This window comes from Canis aureus, unplaced genomic scaffold (assembly GCF_053574225.1).
Source record: "Canis aureus isolate CA01 unplaced genomic scaffold, VMU_Caureus_v.1.0 ptg000314l_RagTag, whole genome shotgun sequence".
Classification (NCBI taxonomy): Eukaryota; Metazoa; Chordata; class Mammalia; order Carnivora; family Canidae; genus Canis; species Canis aureus.
In genome coordinates, this window is record NW_027554547.1 from 9,025 (window position 1) to 19,038 (window position 10,014).

A 10,014-nucleotide genomic window follows, 5' to 3' on the forward strand; every position below is an offset into this window, starting at 1 on the left:
CCTTTACATCCACAATTTCATGGGCTCCCTAAATTTTCTCATAATTCAATACTGAATTCAACCTCTGCCAAACTCCTGATCTAATGTTTTCTTATGATTGGCATGCATGATAGCATTCATAGTAAAGATACCTCTATACGGCCTCCACTTGTGACTACCAAAAGCACACGTAGAGGCCCCTATTGCCGGCTCCATGGTACTTGCCGCCGTACTCCTGAAATTAGGAGGCTATGGCATGATACGAATTACAACCCTACTAAACCCCCTGACCAACTTCATAGCGTATCCTTTCATAATATTATCTCTATGAGGCATAATCATAACAAGCTCTATCTGTCTCCGTCAAACAGATCTAAAATCCCTAATTGCATACTCCTCAGTTAGTCATATGGCACTCGTTATTGTAGCGGTTCTTATTCAAACACCATGAAGTTATATAGGTGCAACAGCCCTAATAATTGCCCATGGTTTAACATCCTCGATGCTATTCTGCTTAGCCAACTCCAATTACGAACGAATCCATAGCCGTACTATGATTCTCGCACGAGGACTTCAAACCCTCCTTCCCCTGATAGCAGCCTGATGGTTATTAGCAAGCCTCACAAATCTGGCTCTTCCTCCAACAATTAATCTTATCGGAGAACTATTTGTAGTGATATCCTCATTCTCATGATCCAACATTACTATTATTCTAATAGGAATTAACATCACCATCACTGCCCTATACTCACTTTATATACTAATCACCACACAGCGTGGTAAATATTCCCACCATATCAAAAATATCAAACCGTCATTCACACGAGAAAATGCCCTAATAACCTTGCATCTACTGCCTCTACTCCTCCTATCCCTTAACCCTAAAATTATTCTCGGTCCCATCTACTGTAAGCATAGTTTAACAAAAACATTAGATTGTGAATCTAATAATAAAAGCTCAAACCTTTTTGCTTACCGAAAAAGTACTGCAAGAACTGCTAACTCATGCTCCCATGTATAAGAACATGGCTTTTTCAACTTTTATAGGATAGAAGTAATCCATTGGTCTTAGGAACCAAAAAATTGGTGCAACTCCAAATAAAAGTAATAAATATATTTACTTCATGCATAATCACAGCTCTAGTCATTCTTACTTTGCCCATCATTATAACCTCTACTAAACTCTACAAAAATAAGCTATACCCATACTATGTAAAAACCGCTACTTCTTACGCATTCATAATTAGCATAATTCCCACAATAATATTCATCTACTCAGGACAGGAAACAATTGTTTCAAACTGACATTGAATAACAATCCAGACCATAAAACTATCCATGAGTTTTAAATTAGACTACTTCTCAATAATCTTTGTGCCCGTAGCCCTTTTTGTCACGTGGTCTATTATAGAGTTTTCTATATGATATATACACTCCGATCCTTATATTAACCGATTTTTCAAGTATCTTCTCTTATTTCTTATTACTATAATAGTCTTAGTCACCGCAAACAACATATTCCAACTATTCATTGGCTGAGAAGGAGTTGGCATTATATCATTTTTACTTATTGGATGATGATACGGCCGAACCGATGCAAATACAGCTGCCCTACAAGCTATCCTCTATAACCGTATTGGAGATGTAGGCTTCATTATAACCATAGCATGGTTTCTATTGAACTTAAACACATGAGACCTTCAACAAATCTTTATTACAACAAACGATAATTTTAATTTGCCGCTACTTGGCTTACTATTAGCAGCTACCGGTAAATCTGCTCAATTCGGCTTACATCCCTGACTCCCCTCAGCCATAGAAGGCCCCACTCCTGTATCAGCCCTACTTCACTCAAGCACAATAGTTGTAGCAGGAGTATTTCTTCTTATCCGCTTTCATCCACTAATAGAGCATAATCAAACTATTCAAACCCTCACTTTATGCTTAGGGGCTATTACTACACTATTTACTGCAATCTGCGCTCTTACACAGAACGATATCAAAAAAATTGTAGCGTTCTCTACCTCAAGCCAACTAGGCCTAATAATAGTAACAATTGGCATTAACCAGCCTTACCTAGCCTTCTTACACATCTGCACTCACGCATTTTTTAAAGCTATGTTATTCATATGTTCAGGGTCAATTATCCACAGCCTAAACGATGAACAAGACATTCGAAAGATAGGTGGCCTATTTAAAGTCCTTCCCTTCACCACAACTTCCCTGATTGTCGGAAGCCTCGCATTAACAGGCATACCTTTCCTTACAGGATTCTACTCCAAAGACCTGATCATCGAGTCCGCTAACACGTCGAATACCAACGCCTGAGCCCTCTTAATTACACTCGTTGCCACATCCCTAACCGCTGCCTACAGCACCCGAATTATATTCTTCGCTCTACTAGGCCAGCCCCGCTTCTCCCCTATAATCCTTATCAACGAGAATAATCCTCTCCTAATTAACTCTATTAAACGACTCCTTATCGGAAGTGTATTTGCAGGATACATTATCTCCCACAGCATCACACCCACCACCATCCCACAGATAACTATGCCTCATTATCTAAAAATGATAGCCCTTGCAGTAACTATCTTGGGTTTCATCCTGGCACTAGAACTAAACCTTACCATACAAGGACTCAAATTTAACTATCCATCTAATTACTTTAAATTTTCCACCCTCCTTGGCTATTATCCAACCATTATGCACCGCCTCACACCTAAAACAAGTTTAACCATCAGCCAGAAATCAGCATCTATACTTCTGGACTCCATCTGACTAGAAAACATCCTACCCAAATCAATCTCGTATTTCCAAATAAAATCTTCTACCCTTATTTCAAATCAAAAGGGTCTCATCAAGCTCTATTTCCTATCGTTCATACTAACTATAATTCTCAGCCTACTAATCCTTAATTACCACGGGTAACTTCCATGATAACCAACACACCAGTTAACAGCGACCAACCTGTAACAATCACCAACCAGGTTCCATAACTATATAAAGCCGCAATACCCATAGCCTCTTCACTAAAAAACCCAGAGTCCCCCGTATCATAAATTACCCAATCCCCTATTCCATTAAACTTTAATACTACCTCCACCTCATCATCCTTCAAAATATAGCAAGCAGTCAACAACTCAGACAATAGACCAGTAATAAAAGCCGCTAGAACAGCCTTATTTGAAACTCACACCTCAGGGTATTGCTCAGTAGCCATAGCAGTTGTATAACCAAATACTACTAATATACCCCCCAAATAAATTAAAAACACTATCAGCCCTAAAAAAGAACCCCCAAAATTCAGAACAATCGCACAACCAATCCCACCGCTAATAATTAGCACAAGCCCACCATAAATAGGAGATGGTTTAGTGGCAAAACCCACAAAACTCATCACAAAAACGATACTTAAAATAAATACAATGTATGTTATCATTATTCCTACATGGAATTTAACCATGACTAATGACATGAAAAATCATCGTTGTATTTCAACTATAAGAACATTAATGACCAACATTCGAAAAACCCACCCACTAGCCAAAATTGTCAACAATTCATTCATTGACCTCCCAGCGCCATCTAACATCTCTGCTTGATGGAATTTCGGGTCCTTATTAGGAGTATGCTTGATTCTACAGATTCTAACAGGTTTATTTCTAGCTATACACTACACATCGGACACGGCCACAGCTTTTTCATCGGTCACCCACATCTGTCGAGACGTTAACTACGGCTGAATTATCCGCTATATACATGCAAATGGCGCTTCCATATTCTTCATCTGCCTATTCATACATGTGGGACGAGGCCTATACTATGGATCCTATGTATTCATAGAAACATGAAACATTGGAATTGTACTACTATTCGCAACCATAGCCACAGCATTCATAGGCTATGTACTGCCGTGAGGACAAATATCATTTTGAGGGGCAACTGTAATCACTAACCTTCTCTCCGCCATCCCCTATATCGGAACCAACTTAGTAGAGTGAATCTGAGGTGGCTTCTCAGTAGACAAAGCAACCTTAACACGATTCTTTGCATTTCATTTTATCTTTCCATTCATCATCGCAGCTCTAGCAATAGTACACCTCCTATTTCTACACGAAACCGGATCCAACAACCCCTCAGGAATCACATCAGACTCAGACAAAATTCCGTTTCACCCCTACTACACAATTAAAGATATCCTAGGAATCCTACTCCTGCTCCTAGTCTTAATATCACTAGTTTTATTTTCACCAGACCTATTAGGAGATCCAGACAACTACACCCCTGCAAACCCCCTAAACACCCCTCCACATATCAAACCTGAATGATACTTCCTATTCGCCTATGCCATCCTACGATCTATCCCTAATAAATTAGGAGGTGTACTCGCCCTAGTATTCTCCATCCTAATTTTAGCATTCATTCCATTCCTCCACACATCTAAGCAACGCAGTATAATATTCCGACCCCTCAGCCAATGCCTATTCTGACTTTTAGTCGCCGATCTTCTCACTTTAACTTGGATTGGAGGACAGCCAGTTGAACACCCTTTCATCATTATCGGACAGGTCGCCTCAATTCTATATTTCACCATCCTATTGATTCTAATGCCAACAATTAGCGTTATCGAAAATAATCTTCTAAAATGAAGAGTCTTTGTAGTATAATCATTACCTTGGTCTTGTAAACCAAAAATGGAGAGTAGTCGCCCTCCCTAAGACTCAAGGAAGAAGCTCTTGCTCCACCATCAGCACCCAAAGCTGAAATTCTTCTTAAACTATTCCCTGACACCCCCTACATTCATATATTGGACCACCTCTACTGTGCTATGTCAGTATCTCCAAAAAATCCTTCTTTCCCTCCCCTATGTACGTCGTGCATTAATGGCTTGCCCCATGCATATAAGCATGTACATGATATTATATCTTTACATAGGACATGTCTAGTCCAATTCCACAACCCATTGATCCTCAACAGTAACTAGATGCATATCACTTAGTCCAATAAGGGCTTAATCACCATGCCTCGAGAAACCATCAATCCTTGCCTGTAATGTCACTCTTCTCGCTCCGGGCCCATGCTAATGTGGGGGTTACTATCATGAAACTATACCTGGCATCTGGTTCTTACCTCAGGGCCATGACTCTATTTATTCCAATCCTACTAATTCTCGCAAATGGGACATCTCGATGGACTAGTGACTAATCAGCCCATGATCACACATAACTGTGGTGTCATGCATTTGGTATCTTTTATTTTTAGGGGGGGAATCTGCTATCACTCATCTATGACCGCAACGGCACTAACTCTAACTTATCTTCTGCTCTCAGGGAATATGCCCGTCGCGGCCCTAATGCAGTCAAATAACTTGTAGCTGGACTTATTCATTATCATTTATCAACTCACGCATAAAATCAAGGTGCTATTCAGTCAATGGTTTCAGGACATATAATTCTAGGACACACGTGTGTACACGTACGTACACGTGTGTACACGTACGTACACGTGTGTACACGTACGTACACGTGTGTACACGTACGTACACGTGTGTACACGTACGTACACGTGTGTACACGTACGTACACGTGTGTACACGTACGTACACGTGTGTACACGTACGTACACGTACGTACACGTACGTACACGTACGTACACGTACGTACACGTACGTACACGTGTGTACACGTACGTACACGTGTGTACACGTACGTACACGTGTGTACACGTACGTACACGTGTGTACACGTACGTACACGTGTGTACACGTACGTACACGTGTGTACACGTACGTACACGTGTGTACACGTACGTACACGCGCAAGACATTAAGTTAACTTATACAAACCCCCCTTACCCCCCATAAACTCATGTCATCTATTATACACTTATTTATGTCCTGCCAAACCCCAAAAACAGGACTAAGTGCATACAATACTCACAAGCTTTATTTAAATTGTATACAAATGTATTGCTACTCTAGTTAACTTAACACAACAGTCTTACACGCATTCGATCTCGTGGTCTATCTATAGATAGCATCCCCTTTTTTTTTCCTCTCATATTTACTATGTATTTTATTTATTATACACACTACAATTTCAGTATAAGTTAATGTAGCTTAATTAATAAAGCAAGGCACTGAAAATGCCAAGATGAGTCGCACGACTCCATAAACACAAAGGTTTGGTCCTAGCCTTCCTATTAGTTCTTAGTAGACTTACACATGCAAGTCTCCACGCCCCAGTGAGAATGCCCTTAAAATCAGCAGTGATCTAAAGGAGCAGGTATCAAGCACACTCTTAAGTAGCTCATAACACCTTGCTAAGCCACACCCCCACGGGATACAGCAGTGATAAAAATTAAGCCATAAACGAAAGTTTGACTAAGCCATACTAAAAAGGGTTGGTAAATTTCGTGCCAGCCACCGCGGTCATACGATTAACCCAAACTAATAGGCCCACGGCGTAAAGCGTGTTTAAGATACCTTTGCACTAAAGTTAAAACTTAACTAAGCCGTAAAAAGCTACAGTTACCATAAAATAGACCACGAAAGTGACTTTATAATAATCTGACTACACGATAGCTAAGACCCAAACTGGGATTAGATACCCCACTATGCTTAGCCCTAAACATAGATAATTTTACAACAAAATAATTCGCCAGAGGACTACTAGCAATAGCTTAAAACTCAAAGGACTTGGCGGTGCTTTATATCCCTCTAGAGGAGCCTGTTCTATAATCGATAAACCCCGATAAACCTCACCACCCTTTGCTAATTCAGTCTATATACCGCCATCTTCAGCAAACCCTCAAAAGGTAGAATAGTAAGCACAATCATTTTACATAAAAAAGTTAGGTCAAGGTGTAACTTATGGGGTGGGAAGAAATGGGCTACATTTTCTACCCAAGAACATTCCACGAACGTTTTTATGAAATTAAAAACTGAAGGAGGATTTAGTAGTAAATTAAGAATAGAGAGCTTAATTGAATAGGGCCATGAAGCACGCACACACCGCCCGTCACCCTCCTCAAGTAATAAGACACAACCATAACCATATTAACTTAACTAAGACACAAGAGGAGACAAGTCGTAACAAGGTAAGCATACCGGAAGGTGTGCTTGGATTAATCAAAGTGTAGCTTAACTAAAGCGTCTGGCCTACACCCAGAAGATTTCATTACTTATGACCACTTTGAACAAAAGCTAGCCCAACTAACCCCAAACTTAAGTATCACAGACATATAAAGTAAAACATTTAGTTAAATAATAAAAGTATAGGAGATAGAAATTTTAATTGGAGCGATAGAGATAGTACCGTAAGGGAATGATGAAAGACATCTTAACAGTATTAAACAGCAAAGATTACCCCTTTTACCTTTTGCATAATGAACTAGCCAGAAACGACTTAACAAAGAGAACTTAAGCTAAGCTCCCCGAAACCAGACGAGCTACCCATAAACAATCTAAAAGGATCAACTCATCTATGTAGCAAAATAGTGAGAAGATTTGTGGGTAGAGGTGAAAAGCCTAACGAGCCTGGTGATAGCTGGTTGCCCACAAACAGAATTTTAGTTCAACTTTAAATTTACCTAAAAAAAAACAAAATTTTAATGTAAATTTAAAATATAGTCTAAGAAGGTACAGCTTCTTAGAATCAGGATACAACCTTTATTAGAGAGTATATACTAACATCACCATAGTTGGCTTAAAAGCAGCCACCAATTGAGAAAGCGTTCCAGCTCAACAAACAATATAACTTAATCCCAATCATATTACATCAACTCCTAATTATACCTCCTGGGCCATTCTATTTAAATATAGAAGCAACAATGCTAGTATGAGTAACAAGAACTATTTTCTCCCCGCATAAGCTTATATCAGAAACGGATAGACCACTGATAGTTAACAATCTGATAATATCAACCCAAAAATGAAATACTTATCTACCCTATTGTTAACCCAACACAGGCATGCATTTAAGGAAAGATTAAAAGGAGTAAAAGGAACTCGGCAAACACAAACCCCGCCTGTTTACCAAAAACATCACCTCCAGCATTTCTAGTATTGGAGGCACTGCCTGCCCAGTGACACTTGTTTAACGGCCGCGGTATCCTGACCGTGCAAAGGTAGCATAATCATTTGTTCTCTAAATAAGGACTTGTATGAATGGCCACACGAGGGTTTAACTGTCTCTTATTCCCAATCAGTGAAATTGACCTTCCCGTGAAGAGGCGGGAATGCCACAATAAGACGAGAAGACCCTATGGAGCTTTAATTAACTAACCCAAACTTATGGATACTAAATACCTACAAGGCATAACATTACACCATTATTGTGGGTTAGCAATTTAGGTTGGGGTGACCTCGGAATATAAAAAAACTCCCGAGTGATTAAAATTTAGACCCACAAGTCAAAATATAACATCACTTATTGATCCAATAATTTTTGATCAACGGAACAAGTTACCCTAGGGATAACAGCGCAATCCTATTCAAGAGTCCATATCGACAATAGGGTTTACGACCTCGATGTTGGATCAGGACATCCTAATGGTGCAGCAGCTATTAAGGGTTCGTTTGTTCAACGATTAAAGTCCTACGTGATCTGAGTTCAGACCGGAGTAATCCAGGTCGGTTTCTATCTATTATATAACCTCCCCCAGTACGAAAGGACAAGGGATGTAAGGCCTACCTCACAAAGGCGCCTTAAAACTAATAGATGAAGTCAACTCAATCTAACCAGTTTATCTCCTCATAAGCCCGAGAAAAGGGGCTTTGTTAGGGTGGCAGAGCCCGGTAACTGCGTAAAACTTAAACCTTTATTATCAGAGGTTCAATTCCTCTCCCTAACAAAATGTTCTTTATCAACATTATCTCTCTTATCATCCCAATCCTTCTTGCCGTAGCCTTCCTCACCCTCGTTGAACGAAAAGTCTTAGGCTACATACAACTTCGAAAAGGGCCTAATATCGTAGGCCCCTACGGCCTCCTTCAACCAATCGCAGATGCAGTAAAACTCTTCACAAAAGAACCTCTACGACCACTTACATCCTCCATATCAATATTCATTCTAGCCCCCATTCTAGCTCTATCACTAGCCCTAACTATATGAATCCCTCTCCCAATGCCCTACCCACTCATTAATATAAACTTAGGAGTCCTATTCATACTAGCAATATCAAGTCTCGCCGTATACTCCATCCTTTGGTCAGGATGAGCCTCAAACTCCAAATACGCTCTAATCGGAGCCCTCCGAGCAGTAGCTCAAACAATCTCATATGAAGTAACACTAGCAATCATTCTCCTATCAGTCCTCCTAATAAACGGGTCATTTACACTATCCACACTAATTATCACCCAAGAACATATATGACTAATCTTTCCGGCCTGGCCCCTAGCCATGATATGATTCATTTCTACTCTAGCAGAAACTAACCGAGCCCCCTTCGACTTAACTGAAGGAGAATCCGAACTAGTTTCTGGATTTAACGTAGAGTATGCAGCGGGTCCTTTTGCCCTATTCTTTCTAGCAGAGTACGCAAATATCATTATAATAAATATCCTCACAACAATTCTATTCTTCGGTGCATTCCACAACCCATTTATACCAGAACTCTACTCTATTAACTTCACTATAAAAACCCTCTTACTAACTATCTGCTTCCTATGAATTCGAGCATCATACCCTCGATTCCGCTATGATCAATTAATACACTTATTGTGAAAAAATTTTCTACCCCTAACTTTAGCCCTATGCATATGACATGTTGCCTTACCCATTATTACCGCGAGTATCCCACCCCAAACATAAGAAATATGTCTGATAAAAGAGTTACTTTGATAGAGTAAATAATAGAGGTTTAAATCCTCTTATTTCTAGAATAATAGGCTTCGAACCTAATCTTAAGAATTCAAAGATCTTCGTGCTACCAAACTTACACTATATTCTACAGTAAGGTCAGCTAAATTAAGCTATCGGGCCCATACCCCGAAAATGTTGGTTTATACCCTTCCCGTACTAATAAAACCCCCTA

General features: G+C 39.8%; 1 pseudogene; it reads left to right on the forward strand.

Moving 5' to 3' along the window:
• Positions 1 to 6,155: 6,155 nt before the first annotated feature.
• Positions 6,156 to 7,110, forward strand: LOC144309981 (18S ribosomal RNA; annotated as a pseudogene).
• The last annotated feature ends 2,904 nt before the right edge of the window (positions 7,111 to 10,014 follow it).